The 17,699-nt window shown below is 47.0% G+C and overlaps 1 protein-coding gene across 1 annotated transcript in view; it reads right to left on the bottom strand.

Moving 5' to 3' along the window:
• Nucleotides 1–17,699, bottom strand: part of RAP1A (RAP1A, member of RAS oncogene family) — a 73,923-nt gene that overhangs the window by 46,593 nt on the left and 9,631 nt on the right. Inside the window, exon 2 of the mRNA XM_075333594.1 lies at nt 3,337–3,398. The gene's annotated coding sequence lies outside the window, so the exon portion shown is untranslated. The remainder of the gene's footprint in view (nt 1–3,336; nt 3,399–17,699) is intronic.

Genomic DNA, 17,699 nt, shown 5'->3' with positions numbered 1-17,699 from the left:
GATGACAGTGATTATAGGGAATCTGCAGATATAGCAGTATAACCTCACCCACACCACTGAGTGGACATAGTTTCACACAAACCTCAAAAATGGACCAGAAAAAATTGGCACCCTTCCAAAATTGAGTGAACAACTATGTTTCAACCTGTGGTAAGTAACAAGTGTGGGCAATATGAAAACCACAATATGAATATCAACAATCTCAAGTCCATCTCCAGAGAGCTTTATGTTTTTAGGTGTACAGTCTGCAACATAATCAAGAAATTTTCAACCCATGGCACTGTAGCTAATCTCCGTAGATGTGAAGAGAAAAACTAATGACAGGCTGTAATGCAAGATAGTCCAGATGGTGGATAAGCAGGCCCAATCAAGTTCCAAAGAAATTCAAGCTGTCCTGCAGACTCAAGGGGTATCAGTGTCAGCACAAACTGTCACCACGGTAGGAGACCCAGAAGGACCCCACTGCTGACAGACATAAAAAAACTAGACTCAAGTTTAACAAAATATATACGAGTAATCTAAAATCCTTCTGGGAAAGTGACTTGACAGACAAGATCGAGATGGAGCTTTTTAGGAAAAAACATTCTGCTGTTTATCGAAAACTGTATGAGGCCAACAAAGAAAAAAGGCATAGTTATATATGGTGCATGTTCAAAAAGGTCTTGCTGCCTCGGGCACTGGAAGCCTTGACTGTATGCAAGGTATTATGAACGCTGCAGATTACCAAAGGATTTGGGTTGCAATGTAGTGCCCAGTGTCAGGTAGCTGCGTTTGTGTCCAAAGTCATGGGTCTTCCAGTAAGACAATGACCCCAAACATACAGAATCACCCAGAAATGGATGGAACAAAGCGCTTGAGAGTTTTGAAGTGGCCAGCAATGAGTTTGGATCTAAATCCCATTGAAAACCTGTGGAGAGATCTTAAAATTCCTGGTGAGAAAATGCAGCATTCATATATGAGAGAATTGGAGCCGTTTGCAAAAGAAGAGTCGTCCAAAATTCCAGTTGAGAGGTGAAAGAAGCTTGTTGATGGATACAAGAAGTGATTGATTGCAGTTATTTATTCCAAAGGGTGTGCAACCAAATATTAAGTTGAGGGTGCCAACAATCTTGTCCGGCCCATTTTTGAAGTTGTGTGTGAAAATAATGTCCAATTTGCCTTTTTTCCCCCACTGTCTTTATTGAAACATAAAAACAAAAAGGAAATAAAACGTGTGTAACAAAAAGTGTAATTTTCTGGGAGAAATACTTCATTTTCTGGAATAATTTCAAGGTGGCCAACACTTTCAAAAGGTGCCCCTCACTGGTGGTATAGGGGTTATAGACAACTCAAATATGCTTAACTACCTGGCAGCAGGTTTGCTAGTCCTTTACTGATCATGTGCTGATAAACTGATTTTAAATCAAAACTACTGTAAGCAGCTCAGTAAGTGACATCACTGTAATCAGGGTCTCTGTCTCTACAAGACGCTGCTCGCAGACGAGGTGGAGAAACCTGGCAATAGATTGCCTTTCCCAGTGGCATCTCAATGGATAGAAAAGCGGTGATCACGGCTAGCTCTGGTGACTACTGTTGCAGGCAGATGCTGGATGAATACCACAGCTGGCACCGGTTGCGTTTTGAATGGGCTCAGCTGCCGAGACCTGCTCCACACAAGTACCCTGACACAGACATAGCACGTACGTGGCAAGGTGGAAATGTAATATCGATAGTGCTCTACAGGTGGCACTCGAGTTTTCTTCCTCTCTGAAGAAGCAATTGTCATTTATTTTCCCAGAGGAGCATTGCATGGCTCATAAGCCTCCTCAACCAGGCCTGCTAGACATGTCACTCTCCACAAGGAGGAAAGCAGGTTTAAATTCTGCGCCAAACCACAGGAGTCCAGAAGATGTTAGTAAATCCCTTATTTTCTCAGGTCTACGCGTTTCAGGGACATATCCGTCCCCTTCCTCAGGACAATGTACAGAGAATACTAACTGATAGTATTCTCTGTACATTGTCCTGAGGAAGGGGACGGAAAATAAAAAAAAGGGATTTACTAACATCTTCTGGACTCCTGTGGTTTGGCGCGGAATTTCAACCTGCCTTCCTCCTACTTTTAATATTGGCTCATTGCTGCGGGACCACTGCTTCCACGGTATATCCATGCTCAATAAGGGGTTGTGACTGGCACAACCTGACCAGGTGAGTGTTTTTGTTAACATTCACCCCCACCTGTTTACTGGGTAAAGGAGGTGTGTCACACAGCGACGACGACGACGTTGCTGCTACGTCCAGTCGCTGTCGCTGTGTGTGACATCCAGCAACTAGCTGGCCCCTGCTGTGAGGTCGCCGCTCGTTGCTGAATATCCAGCTTCATTTTTTGGAGGTTGCTCTCCCGCTGTGACGCACACATCGCTGTGTGTGACAGCGAGAGAGCGACGAAATGAAGCGAGCAGGAGTCGGCATCTGGCAGCTGTGGTAAGCTGTAACCAGGGTAAACATTGGGTAACCAAGGGAAGACCTTTCCCTGGTTACCCGATATTTACCTTTGTTACCAGCGTCCGCCGCTCTCACTGCCAGTGCCGGCTCCTGCTCTCTGCACATGTAACTGCAGTACACATCGGGTAATTAACCCGATATGTACTGTAGCTAGGAGTGCAGGGAGCCAGCGCTAAGCAGTGTGCGCTGCTCCCTACTCTCTGCACATGTAGCACAGCGACGCGTATCATTATGATCGCTGCTGCTTCTGCTGTGTTTGACAGCTAAGCAGCGATCATAACAGCGACTTACAAGGTCGCTGTTACGTCACCATTTTCTGTGACTCAACAGCTAAGTCATTATCGCTGTCGCTTTGTGTGAACCAAGCTTAAGACCCTATTTGCGCCTAATCTTTCCACAGCTTCTCACTCTCCACAAGGAGAAAGTTACTTCTTAGACACTATAGAAAAACATTCAATTATTTTCACATGGGTCATAGGTGTGTGTTGCTATACACAGGGTCCAGACAGCAACCGACATGGGTGAAATGGTGACCAAACTCTTAATAGACAATGTGCAATTGCAGCTGTTGCTTCCCACATGGTTAATATCAAGCAGTTAAACTGCACGGATGCAGGCAGCAGCTCTGTAGGCAGACAAGGCCTAGAGTGCCTACCAAAGAGGCCAGGGAGTGGTGGGAGAGCGACACACACCCCCTACCCGTCTGAACAGTGTTACTGTCCTGTCAGAAGTGTCCAGGAGTAATAAAAAAAAAACAAAAACAGTATAATAAACCCAGATTCAAAGGACATGCCATATTGCTTTTTGGGGGGAAAGCATAACACACGTTTAGCAAAGATGAGACAGAACACTTACTTGCTATCCTGAGCATGTAAACAGCTTCTGCTCCGTGTTACTGGAACAATAATGCCCAACACCTGCAAAACAAAAATAATAAATAAGAATGTATTTGTAACAGATGATTTGCTCACAAGTAATACATTTGTATTAGAATTCCCACCGCAATATCTGCAAATATCACCGGGGTCACGACTCTGCAAGTGATCTGCAAATGCCATCAACTTCACCCTTAGGGTACTTTCACACTTGCGTTAATTTCCTTCCGTCACAATCCGCCCTTTTGGAAAACAGCAGAATCAGTTAACGGATTCCGCTGTTTCCCATAGACTTGTATGGATGACGGATTGTGCCAAAAGTACCTGTGTTGCTTCCGCTGGCAGACACTGCGTTGTATCCGCCGGGCGGAAGGAACGCAGCATGTAACTTTTTTGAGTGGCGGAATACTCTATTTTTCAATGCGCATGCTCATTTTTTTTTTTTTTGTCACAGAAACTTTGTTTCTTGGTGGCCGAACGTTCAGCTGAGCACCCGGCCGCCGCCATGCGAGAGCGCTCAGCTGAGCGCCCGGCCGCCGCCATGCGAGAGCGCTCAGCTGAGCGCCCGGCCGCCGCCATGCGAGAGCGCTCAGCTGAGCGCCCGGCCGCCGCCATGCGAGAGCGCTCAGCTGAGCGCCCGGCCGCCGCCATGCGAGAGGTCAGGTTATTGTACCAAAAAAAGCAAGGTAAATCCCACTATGCTTGTGCCATACAACACAGCGTTTTGGAAGCAGAGAAAACTCGCAGAGTGCAAAACACTGCCATTCCTGGTCCTGGGCAGATACCCTAACCCAATAGCCTGATTCAATGGAGCAGAATGAGGACTGGGCAGATCTCAGAAATATGTATAATCCTCTATAGCAGTGTTCCCTACTCCAGTCCTCTTCAGGTTTCCTTGGAATCATCACCTGTGCAATACTAACTCCTGTACATTGCTAGGGGAATCCTGAAGACGTGCACTGTCAGTGGGCCTTGAGGCCTGGAGTCGGGGAACACTGCCCTATAGCATCATAATTGGACTTGTATTTTTGCACTGTATGTGCCATTTAATTACTTAATGTGCTCCCATCCTCCAGGCAGGCAAAACAAATGGCGATGTTCAGATTATAATTCCTATACATTAACAGCATCATATGGTATTTGGACATGACTAAATAATAACAGACACAAACAGAGCTTAGGGTGGTCCTAAGAGGAGGGCAAGCACCATTCTGTGGTTAAATATAATCTCTCTGCATCTCTCTGCATCTCTCTGCATCTCTCTGCATCTCTCTGCATCTCTCTGCATCTCTCTGCATCTCTCTGCATCTCTCTGCATCTCTCTGCATCTCTCTGCATCTCTCTGCATCTCTCTGCATCTCTCTGCATCTCTCTGCATCTCTCTGCATCTCTCTGCATCTCTCTGCATCTCTCTGCATCTCTCTGCATCTCTCTGCATCTCTCTGCATCTCTCTGCATCTCTCTGCATCTCTCTGCATCTCTCTGCATCTCTCTGCATCTCTCTGCATCTCTCTGCATCTCTCTGCATCTCTCTGCATCTCTCTGCATCTCTCTGCATCTCTCTGCATCTCTCTGCATCTCTCTGCATCTCTCTGCATCTCTCTGCATCTCTCTGCATCTCTCTGCATCTCTCTGCATCTCTCTGCATCTCTCTGCATCTCTCTGCATCTCTCTGCATCTCTCTGCATCTCTCTGCATCTCTCTGCATCTCTCTGCATCTCTCTGCATCTCTCTGCATCTCTCTGCATCTCTCTGCATCTCTCTGCATCTCTCTGCATCTCTCTGCATCTCTCTGCATCTCTCTGCATCTCTCTGCATCTCTCTGCATCTCTCTGCATCTCTCTGCATCTCTCTGCATCTCTCTGCATCTCTCTGCATCTCTCTGCATCTCTCTGCATCTCTCTGCATCTCTCTGCATCTCTCTGCATCTCTCTGCATCTCTCTGCATCTCTCTGCATCTCTCTGCATCTCTCTGCATCTCTCTGCATCTCTCTGCATCTCTCTGCATCTCTCTGCATCTCTCTGCATCTCTCTGCATCTCTCTGCATCTCTCTGCATCTCTCTGCATCTCTCTGCATCTCTCTGCATCTCTCTGCATCTCTCTGCATCTCTCTGCATCTCTCTGCATCTCTCTGCATCTCTCTGCATCTCTCTGCATCTCTCTGCATCTCTCTGCATCTCTCTGCATCTATTTCAACATGTTCTGCAGCACTTTTCAATTCAAAAAGGGGACACATACAGACAATATCCGACATTACAGAGGAACAATTCAACACAACCCAAGAGGAGCGAGGGTCCTGCTCACAAGCTTAGTCTATGCACTTCTCGTCATCCGGCTCTCCGGTGGGGTGGCCTGTCTTCTCATCTGGTTAGGTCTTTTTTGCATGTTGGGAGCTATTGCAAGTTTGTAATACATGTGCTGTAGTGCACATACATAGTCTTGCTTATTGTCTGACTTGTATGCTTATTATAAAATGGTCTGTCAGCACAGAATGACTGTTCAAACCAAGTACTGGCGCTCGTGCATCATGGTGCAGCCAAACAAAGCGCACCTTCCCACCCGCTTGTTTCCCATCCATCTCCCCTTTACTTCGGCTCTATGGAACCAGAGCTGTCAAAGAAGAGCAGGAGTGAGTGGATAGTAGGAAAACAAGCAGGTGGGAAGGTGTAATTAAATGATTAGCCGCGCCATGAAGCACCGAGCGCCTGAACACCATCCTGTCTCCTTAACCCTTATATCTTACACGGTGGTAACTTTGCCCATATCAGTGTATGTACCTTTTCTATAGCTGGACTTGTATTATGTATGTAGTGGCGATGGCTCTTATTGTATAGGATTAGCCACACCTATGATTACTAACTAGGCCATAGTGTACAAAATTTTTAGGACGTAGAGATCACCGATTTTGCAATACTTTCCTGGCAACTGGTGAAAGTACTCATGAGAATTTGCAATAACGTAGAAAACAGGATTTCCAGCACTCCATTGGTGTGACTTAAAACTTGAGTAAAAGAAACCGGCACTATGATGGTCAGACTTCCACTAGTATCACTTTTAAAACTTGAGCATTAAAAACAGTGTCTGGTCATCAGATAGCCGGATGATCTTAATTAGAGGGTCATAACCTTGTCATGAGTAAAGGGAAGCTGACAGGTGAGCCATGCTGCCCGCTCCACAGGCAGTGCATCAGCTGGCGGAGTGACCTCGACCACGTGTGACTGACAAACACGGCAGCATTTCAGAGAAAAACATGCTTTTATTAGCCAAAGCGGCGTTTCCGAGGCAGACATACCTGGCTGAGGCAGATCATGATGCCCATGGACTGGGCAGAATATATCAGATGGCCAGTTTCCTATAAGAACCTATGGTGGAAACGCTTTGGTTCTCTGATCAATAGATGCTGTTCTTAATGTTCAGGTTCCACAAGCTTTCGCCATGTCTACTAACTTGTGCTGGAAATCTGATTTCTCGGCTGTATGGTAGGTTGCACATTGTGTAGTGTAGATGGCCACCATTCTGATCTGTTCTAACGCACAATCTAAAAACTTTATTGAACTTCACTCCCCTTACAAATACATTTAGGAAGCATGTTAATTTCATGCTCATCAAGGGCTGGGCTATTGTGACTTCCTGTAGGGTAGCGCTACTGAGGGATTGTAACTAATATGCTACAGCTGCCGCCCACCCAACTGCACACAGCACTATGTACTGCAGCTAAAAGGTTTGGTTTTATAAAAATAAGCCCTCCCCCAAAAATAAGCTCTAGCAGGAATGTACGGCCTTTTTAGAGCAAGGCTTACATTAAGCCCTACTCCGAAAATAAGCCCTAGTCGTGGTTCAATCATGACGTGTCCATGCAGCTAAAAAAGTTAAAGAATACTGCAGGACACTTCATTATAGACATCAGACACCCCCATGAGAAGAAAGAAGGAGAGAAGACCCCGTGATCATACTCAGACGCCGAACGGGAGGACCTGCAGTGGACCACACACCCTCACACTTCAGATAGCACACACAATCTCACCACATACGATAATGATTGCTTCTGGCTGGCAGAGAATCCTGGGACACAGAGAGATGCAACGCATAGAGGACCTGCGGTGGAACGCATCTATGCATTCCACCGCCGAGTCCTCCATGAGTAACATTGCACTGTGTCCCATCTTCCCCTGCTGGCCGGAAGCAAATCGCTATCACCAGATGTGTAAGTGTGTGAGTGCGCATGCGTGCATCGACCAGAAGCAGGGGAGGATGGCATGCAGCGAGCTCCGCCGAGGATTGCAGGGGGACCTGGGAGCCATGCAGACGTCCAGGACCTGGTAAATATGAGTCTCCTGGGAAGGAAGGAGGTCTGCTTTTTTGGGGGGGTAAAGTTACCTCCTACTGTTTTCCCCCAAAAATAAGACCTACTCAAAAATAAGTGCTAGGACTTTTTTCAGGGCAAAAGAAGTAAAAGCCAGTGTTTTATTTTTGGAAAAACAGATTTTTATTTTTTTTTACTACCATGTAACTGTAAGGTTACAAAAAGTAGCTACTTAGCCCCGGCCTAAAGGTTTTCAAGTGAAATAGCTCTCTGGCACACAGCTCTGCCCTGCTGACTGATTGCCAGCCGGAGACAAGGTAGCTTGGCACATTTCACCTGCAATAACATGCAAAGGTTTATCAGCTGCCGGAAGAAGAGGCCGTGGATAAGTAATGGATACAAGTCACAAACTCACTGTGTAGTAATTAGTAAGAGGGGACTGCTGAACAGCTTTTATGGTTTTAGCCTCAACATTAATGGGGCAAGATGGCTGCCAGCACCGTTCAGAACAATAAGAAGGAACCTGTCAGCACTTTTACCCAGTAATGCGGCTGATGGTGCCAATATGTACTGGTCTCAATATCACCTACCGTATATATTCTAAGTAGAAGGAGCCAAAAAATGACATCAGTTTCTGCTGGGTGACGTGTCCTGGGCTCTACAGTAAATACTCGCTGACCCTTCACTTTCCCAGCGTTTGCAGACTTAAGGCCCCGTCACACTAAGCAACATCACTAGCAACATCGCTGCTAACGAACAACTTTTGTGACGTAGCACCGATGTTGCTAGTGATGTCGCTGTGTGTGACATCCAGCAACAACCTGGCCCCTGCTGTGAGGTCGTTGGTTGTTGCTGAATGTCCTGGGCCATTTTTTAGTTGTTGCTGTCCAGCTGTGAAGCACAGATCGCTGTGTGTGACAGCTAGAGAGCAACAACTGAATGTGCAGGCAGCAGGAGCCGGCTTCTGCGGAGGCTGGTAACCACGGTAAACATCGGGTAACCAAGAAGCCCTGTCCTTGGTTACCCGATATTTACCTTTGTTACCAGCCTCCGCCGCTCTCACTGTCAGTGCCGGCCCCTGCTCTGTGCACATGTAGCTGCAGGACACATCGGGTAATTAACCCGATGTGTGCTGTAACTAAGAGAGCAGGGAGCCAGCGCTAAGTGGTGTGCGCTGCTCCCTGCTCTCTGCACGTGTAGCTCCGTGCGCTGGTAACCAAGGTAAATATCGGGTTGGTTACCCGATATTTACCTTAGTTACCAAGCTCAGCATCTTCCACGCGGCGCTGGGGGCTGGTCACTGGTTGCTGATGAGCTCACCAGCAACTCGTGTAGCGACGCTCCAGCGATCCCTGCCAGGTCAGGTTGCTGGTGGGATCGCTGGCACGTCGCAGTGTGACATCTCACCAGCAACCTCCTAGCAACTTACCAGCGATCCCTATCGTTGTTGGGATCGCTGGTAAGTTGCTTAGTGTGACTCGACCTTTAGGTTTGGGTTACAAGGAGACATGAAGTCAAAATGAAAATAGGAACAATAATAAAAAAATAAATAATAGATATTTGCTGGCAACAAAGCTTCTATATAATCTATAGGAGAACGATTAACTCCAAACTAGAAGGCCACCTGCACACAGCCATCATTTGGCGAGTTGTGTGCGCACAGTGCGTCTTGATGCAGACGGTGCAGATCGTGGCCCAAATCTGCATGTTTATGTTAAAGTCAATGAGAATTCTGAAGCGCTGTGCACATGTTGAGTATTTGGGTGCAGAAATTTCTGCATTTACAGGAAAACGGCTGCATTTTTTCCCCATGAGTTTTTCATGCATTCTGGGTTGGAAAAAAAGCTGCAAGAATTGTCATGCTGATTGATTTCTGTACCACATCTACTAGGGGAAAAGGAAAGAAAGAAAAAAAAAAAAAAAACATGAGCACAAAACTTCAGGATTTTCATTGACCCTGCTGGCATTAGGATTTGCATGCAGCTGTTTTGTGACAAAATTGCAGTAGAAAAAAAAGCAAACACCACGATGTGCACAGCATTGCATGTCACTTCTCTGCAGGTACCTGCGGTTTTTGCCATAGATAATGGTCAAAAACCGCAGGAAACAACCCACGGAAAAACCGTGGCAATACCGTGGTAAAACCGCATGCGGTTTTCGGGTGCGGTTTGCTGAGGTTTTTTACCGCAGGTGCGGTAATGTTTCGGAGGGTCCAGATTTTTCTTAAGAAAATTCCATTTTCTAGTGCGCACAGGGCCTAAAACAGACTTCAGGCGTGCAGAAGCTTGCTCTTACAAGGAGAACGCACAGTTCTGTGGACATTTGTGTCTCCCACTGTTTAATATGTGATAGGCATATAGACAAAAAAGTAAAAGCCAAAGTAGGCTAAAATGGGTACAGTACTCAAAACTGCCCCTCTGTCCCCTCATTCTAGCAGGTCAGAGGACAGCTCTCCACCACAATCCGCTTTAATCCTAAACTGGGAATATACTGTTATAAAGGTCATTAATATAAGATTTTCATACAAGAAAAAAAAAAAAAAAAAAAAAAGCTGAACATCAGCAAAGTGTGATCACCGGACCAGGGTCAGTGAGTTCTGATGGGAAGCAAAAAAGTAGCAGAAAGGGTTAATCCTGCCCCATATTAAATTAACACATTTCCTTAAAAAGTCCACAGGTAACATTGCTTCCCACATACACCTGAGACATTACATGTGGAGCGGATCACACCATGGGTTGCCTCCGTGAGGCGCTGTATTGTCCTTTAGAAGAAATGCTTCCATACCAGCAGGGCTGTCGAAAATGTCCTCAGGTTGGACAACCCCTTTAATAAATTCTCCTAGCCAGCTGTGTCTAGCTTGTACGGGGCAATAGTCTTACTAGCCACAGCACATGGGCACAAAGAGGCCGCTCATCCAGAGGATCATAAGCTATCCACAGGACTGCGGCATTCATGTCCGATAGGAAAAACGTGCCAAGAATAATGTCCCTAACAATATGCAGAAACCAATGCGTCAGATGTAAAGGGCTCCCGCTGATTGCTAGTCACTCCACTGGTGTATGTATTAGTGTAGTCAGATTCTCCCGGATCGCTGTCTTCTCTGGCATCCCGCGCTGCTCAGCTCTTCTTCTGAGATACACGATGGCGAGTCAGACTGAATGACTGGGTACTGTGTGTGAGCCAGTAATGGCTTTTACAATGTAAGTCACAGTATAACAGTCTTCTGACTCACACAGGCCCCAACGCAAAGCAGAAATTGCTTTGAAAAGTCACAAACATTTGCCGAACTCCACCAAGATGGGGAGAGCTGGGCATGATGGCACAATTCACCCAATTCATAACATACCTTACTCCAGTCCATGACTAGAATAATATCTCTGGTGCAATGCACAGAAGTTCACGCCTCCAGTCAGAAGTGCTGGATTTATAAAATGGAGTGCATCTCTTAATGTGTCTGACCAACATGCTCCTTCAGAGTGCAGTATAATGCGCCCTCATGTGACCCAGAAAGGAGTGAAGCAGTGCTGGTACCAGCGATTATGTCATTTCGTGAGCTATTAACACAGGTTTACGGAATTACCGGTAAATACATTTATAGGAGAGTTTTTTTTTTAACCAAGTGATGAAAAACAACTACTGTCAGCACACAAACAAGGAAACAGCTCTAAATATTTTCTTACACGTCTGTTGCAGATGGAAAGTTTGTCCATTTAAAGCCATAATGCCGCTTAATGCTGGGATGGGAAAAAAAAGCCACATGTGGCTTAATATGCCAGGAAATAAGCAGACCATGGAACGCAAAGTGACCGGCAAAAGTCCACAGTAAGCAGGTGGGGAAGAGAGGGATTGGGCATGTGGACTTCAGTATCCCCATCATGTGCCGCTACAGAAGACAAGCGCATTACTTCATAGCCTAGAAAGATTCAGTCAACAGCTCATCTAAGGCTAGTTTCACACTTGCGTTGAACGGTATCCGTTGCATTGCATTGTGTGACGGATGCAACGGATGTGTTGCATATAGTGGCAAAACGGATGCAACGGATGCTGCAAAACAACAGAATCCATTTTGATCTTTTTTTTTTTTTTTTTTTTTTACAGTTGTACCGGCGGCAGACTATTGTGAACGATCAGCTGAATCAGCTGATCGCTCCCAGTAGCCGGCCGCCTGGTGATCAGCTGAAAAAAAAAAAAGAAGGAGCATGTGCAGTGAAATCCAGAGGATTCCGCTGCTCAAAACAACTTTACATGCTGCGTTCCTCCCGCTGTGCGGAAGCAACGGAGCGTCGCCCAGCGGAAGCAACGCAGGTCCTTTTAGTACAATCCGTCACCCATACAAGTCTATGGGAAACAGCGGAATCTGTTAACGGATTGTAACGGAAGGAAAACAACGCAAGTGTGAAAGTACCCTAATACAGCCATTTTTGCAGTTTAGGAGATAATCACCAAGTAGTCCTTCACAATATATAATGAAACAAAGGGCAAAATTATCCATACAGTAATGCTGGCCATACGTTAAGGTTTCTGACAACTGTCCTCTGAATGACTTGTTCATGGCTGATCTGCGCATGTTGTAGTCTGGAATAGAAATGCAGACAAGTCATCAATCTTTTCCATAATCTACGGCCCAGTTTTGACTGAATGCTGCAGGATCCAACTCCTAGATCAATCTTAAAAGAAATGGGTTTAAATAGCCAAGTTTTTATTGTCCTAAATCTTTAGGGAACGTCAGGCCCCCTGTGCCGTCCAACCCAGCAGCACTCACCTGTATACCCAAATTCCCTCCCTGGAATTTTTTTTTTTTTTTTTAAAATACAAACACAATTTAAAAAAAAAAAACAAAAAAAAAAAGAAAATGTTCAGAGGACAGAGTTCTAAAAACAAGAAGGGCAAAGCAAAATCTACGAGCCCCAGTAACACCACCCTGCACTTGTCCATTTATTTTCCAGTCCATTTCATGTTTTTCATTGTACATTTGGAGTACAGCGATTACCTCCATACTGACTGAACTCTACTCCGTTCTGAGCAAGATTTTACTTACAGCTCAATCCTTCCTGCCCTTTAATTTTGGAACTTAAAGGGGTAGTGCGAAACTAAATTATTGTAATCCTATTAGGTCTGTATTTAATCTAACAATCTAATCTAATCTCCTTTCTAATTAGATTAAAAAATCCCTATCATTCCCTCATTAGGCTATGTGCACACAGTGCGTTTTTCGCGGCGTTTTTGCGCGTTTTTGGCCTCAAAACTGCAGGACTTTGCTTCCCCAGCAAAGTCTATGAGTTTTCATTTTTGCTGTCCGCACACATTGTTTTTTTTACCTGCGTTTTTGAGTTAAAAAAAAAAAAATGGACATGTCAGTTCTTTCCTGCGTTTTTCTGCATTTTCCCCCCATGCAATGCATTGGAAAAACGCAGCAAAACGCAGAGATCAAAAACGCAGCAAAACGCAGCCAAAAACGCACCAAATCGCGGCAAAAACGCATGCGTTTTTTTATGCGTTTTTTCGACGCAGGTGCGTTTTTGTGCGTTTTTGGCGGCCAAAAACGCACAAAAACGCAGCGTCAAAAAGACGCAGTGTGCGAACCTAGCCTTACACTGATTTATTTTATATACCTATTTCATAACGATTTGTTTGAGAACCCCCAGTGCATGCTGGGAGGGGTTGGTTGGAGGCAGAGCTGCGCAGCCTCGAGCTTCACCCTGAAGAGTCAGCAGTGATGTCCATTTCATGGGATGGCTGCTACCTTCTCTACCAAGCGTCGACAGTCAATTCTGACATATGCTCAATGAAGCTCCTTTCCCTTAATGTTATATCACATATTACACTGCAGAGACCGTGCAATAAATCCTTAACTGACAAGTGACGAGCTGGCAAGAGAGCGCACTGTCAGTGTGAAGAACCCGGAGAGATCAGCCTCCTACCGCTCAGGACGTCTCCATCAGGGGTGGGGCTGGTGTCTGCTGGCCACCGATCGCTCTTGCCACGATCGCTCTTGCCACGATCGCTCTTGCCACGATCGCTCTTGCCACGATCGCTCTTGCCACGATCGCTCTTGCCACGATCGCTCTTGCCACGATCGCTCTTGCCACGATCGCTCTTGCCACGATCGCTCTTGCTGGCTTGTCACTTTTCATTAGAGCCAGCGAGTGAGCGCACCATCACTGAGCGGTGTAAATAATATAGCACAGTGACAAGGAGCTTCATTGAGTATATGACAGACATGGAAGACGACACATGCTCAGAGCACGAATAGCCCAACCCCTTAAACTGACGTCACTTATGATGCTTCATCTCAGAGTAAGGAAAGAGGCTGCAGCAGGAACAGAAGCTCTGATGAAGTGTTGTGTATCCCAAAATGCACTAGAAGTTCTCATACGATACAGTAAGTAGGTTAAAAAAAAAACGTTAGAGGCAATAAGTGAACTGTAGGGACTTTTTAATAAGGAATATTAGAAAAAGCATACTGAAATTTAATATTAAATTTTGGGCAACCCCTTTAAGTCCGCCATACACACCGTCTTATAGTCCGGTGAGGTCTTACCGGAAGGGGTTGACAGCGGAGGTGGAGGGGGTGCTGGAGTGCTTCGATGCTGAGTGGGTGCTCTGCTGGCAGCGATGGGGCTCTGCTGGCCATACAGAGCAGGGCAGTGTGGCAGCCTGTGAGATAGCAACCAGTTGAGGAGCACAGAGTGTGTCCTGAATACAGTCAAGCATGGTGGAGGGAGTGTCATGGTTTGGGGTCTGCATGAGTTTGCCAACTGTGGGGAGCTACAGTTCATTGAGGAAACCATGGATGCCAACATGTATTGCGACATACAAGAACCAGAGCATGATCCTCTTCCCTTCGTTTAAACATAACGATGCCAAACTCCTCCAACACGACCACTGCGTTGCTTAAGAAAGTGAGGGTAAAGGCGCTAGACTTGCCAAGCATGTCTCCAGACCTACACCCTGTTGAGCATCTGTGGGGCATCCTGAAACAGAAGGTGGAGTAGCACAAGGTCTCTAACATCCACCAGCTGCATGATGCCAAGATGTCCTGTGGTAATCTGTGAAGCTCGAGTAAACACCATGCCCAAGAGAATTATGGCAATGCTTGAAATTAGTGGTGGTCACAAAATCTTGACACTTTGGACACAATTTGGCATTTTCACTCATGGGTGGAGTCATTTTTCTTGCCAGTGGTTTAGACATTAATGGCTATTGAGTTAATTACAAGACACAACAAATTTACACCACAAGCTTGTACACTGACTACTAAAGGCTACTTTCACACTTGAGTCTTTCAGTCACAATCCGTTGTCTTGAGAAAATACAGTACCCTACAAAATATTTTGCAGGATTCAGTTTTTTCCCCATAGACTTCTATTAACGACGGATTGCGACTGATGGCCCTGCATTGTATCCGCAGCGCGATGGATCAGTCGTGGAATGACTGGCCGTCGGGCGGAAGGAACTGACACTAACATTTTTTGGAGAGTCAAAAGAACTCACTCTGCGCAGGATTCCATCACAATCAGTCAAGAGATAAAATGGTCGGTCTATGGTGGCTGGATTCTGCCATAATCCATCGCACAACGGGAATCCATTTGCTACTGAGCATGCCCCAGTATGTACACAATCACATGAAAAGGCTCCAGATAGGAATAATCCACACGGTCCTACGTCAGCCACGCAGGCCGGCATTGCAGCCCTGTACAGCCACACTTTGATTTACCCTCAGCAAGGCAGATCAAAGTCTTGTAGTATGCATGCGCAAACGGTCTTTCACCATTCCTTGCGCCTGCGCATTACAGTACTTTGATCTGCCCTCAGCAAGGCAGATCAAAGTGTGCCTGTACAGGGCTGCAATACCAAACATAAGAGCTGAGCATGCGCAGTGGGGAAAAAAAAAAAAAAGGATTCTGCGCTTAAAGGGACAGTATCGCGTTTTTTTATTTTTGTATTAAAAATAGTGATTCTGAAATCAAGTATTTCTAATACAAAATGAAAATCGTAGCTTATTTACTTTTTCTGTTATTCTAATTTTACTGTATGCACTGGGGGCCATGTTGGATTTGCTGGTGTGTGTAACGACAGTTACACACTCCTTTATGGTAGCCCCTGTGCATAGAGAATAGTGGTCGCTATCCGACCCTATGTGTAGTATTACAGTGGGCGTATGCTGTGACCTGGACGCGCCCCATGGGGCTGTCCAGATCACAGCAGAGGGAGGAGTTCAGCCGCCATCATCGTGGAGCTCACAGCGTATGCTGTTTGCTCCACTTCACCCCTGTCAACCGCCGGGATGTGTGAGTACAGGCCGCCTGCCCTCCCCTGCCCCCGTTACCCGATGACACCGCCTCCCTCCGCTCTCCCCATCCCTTCGCTCTCCTCAGCCCCCGCTAGTGCCCGCCCCTCCCCCTCGCCGTTCCGTCTCCCGCTGACACCCCCATCCCTTCACTCTCCTCAGCCCCCGCTAGTGCCCGCCCCTCCCCCTTTGCTGTTACCCGTCTCCGCTGACACCCCCATCCCTCAGCTCTCCCCAGCCCCCGTTACTGCTACCGCCGCCCCTCCCCCCGCCGTTACCGTCTCCGATGACACTTCCTCCCTCCGCTCTCTCCCAGCCACCGCTCTGCTCGCCGCTGCTGTGTATGTGTGTGCCCCTTGCCCCACTGCATGCGAGTACCGCCGCTGATGCTGTCTGCACGGCTGTGTATTATCCTCTCCTGTTTCATACTATCTGCTGAGCCGTGTATCTAACCCTCTCTTGGGTGATACACAGCTCAGCAGACCGCATCACCCAGGACAGATTAGATACACGGCCGTGCACACAGCATCACCCAGGACAGGATTAGATACACAGCTCAGCAGACAGTATCTAATCCTGTCCTGGGTGATGCTGTTTGATGAGCTGTGTATCTAATCCTGTCCTGGGTGATGCTGTGTGCACGGCCGTGTATCTAATCCTGTCCTGGGTGATGCTGTGTGCAACGGCCGTGTATCTAATCCTGTCCTGGGTGATGCTGTGTGCACGGCCGTTGTATCTAATCCTGTCCTGGGTGATGCTGTGTGCACGGCCGTGTATCTAATCCTGTCCTGGGTGATGCTGTGTGCACGGCCGTGTATCTAATCCTGTCCTGGGTGATGCTGTGTGCACGGCCGTGTAATCTAATCCTGTCCTGGGTGATGCTGTGTGCACGGCCGTGTATCTAATCCTGTCCTGGGTGATGCTGTGTGCACGGCCGTGTATCTAATCCTGTCCTGGGTGATGCTGTGTGCACGGCCGTGTATCTAATCCTGTCCTGGGTGATGCTGTGTGCACGGCCGTGTATCTAATCCTCTCCTGGGTGATGCTGTGTGCACGGCCGTGTATCTAATCCTCTCCTGGGTGATGCTGTGTGCACGGCCGTGTATCTAATCCTCTCCTGGGTGATGCTGTGTGCACGGCCGTTGTATCTAATCCTCTCCTGGGTGATGCTGTGTGCACGGCCGTGTATCTAATCCTCTCCTGGGTGATGCTGTGTGCACGGCCGTGTATCTAATCCTGTCCTGGGTGATGCTGTGTGCACGGCCGTGTATCTAATCCTGTCCTGGGTGATGCTGTGTGCACGGCCGTGTATCTAATCCTGTCCTGGGTGATGCTGTGTGCACGGCCATGTATCTAATCCTGTCCTGGTTGATGCGGTCTGCACGGCCGTGTATCTAATCCTGTCCTGGGTGATGCTGTGTGCACGGCCGTGTATCTAATCCTGTCCTGGGTGATGCTGTGTGCACGGCCGTGTATCTAATCCTGTCCTGGGTGATGCCTGTGTGCACGGCCGTGTATCTAATCCTCTCCTGGGTGATGCTGTGTGCACGGCCGTGTATCTAATCCTCTCCTGGGTGATGCTGTGTGCACGGCCGTGTATCTAATCCTAGCCTGTGTGATACTGTCTGCTGAGCTGTGTATCTAATGCTAGCCTGTGTGATAATGTCTGCTGAGCTGTGTATCTAATCCTCTCCTGGGTGATACTGTCTGCTGAGTTGGTGTGTCTAATCCTGTCCTGTGTGATACTGT

Source organism: Anomaloglossus baeobatrachus, chromosome 2, assembly GCF_048569485.1.
Source record: "Anomaloglossus baeobatrachus isolate aAnoBae1 chromosome 2, aAnoBae1.hap1, whole genome shotgun sequence".
In the NCBI taxonomy this organism is placed as follows: domain Eukaryota; kingdom Metazoa; phylum Chordata; class Amphibia; order Anura; family Aromobatidae; genus Anomaloglossus; species Anomaloglossus baeobatrachus.
The sequence above is the reverse complement of the archived record's forward strand: the minus strand, read 5'-3'. Positions and strand labels throughout refer to the sequence as shown.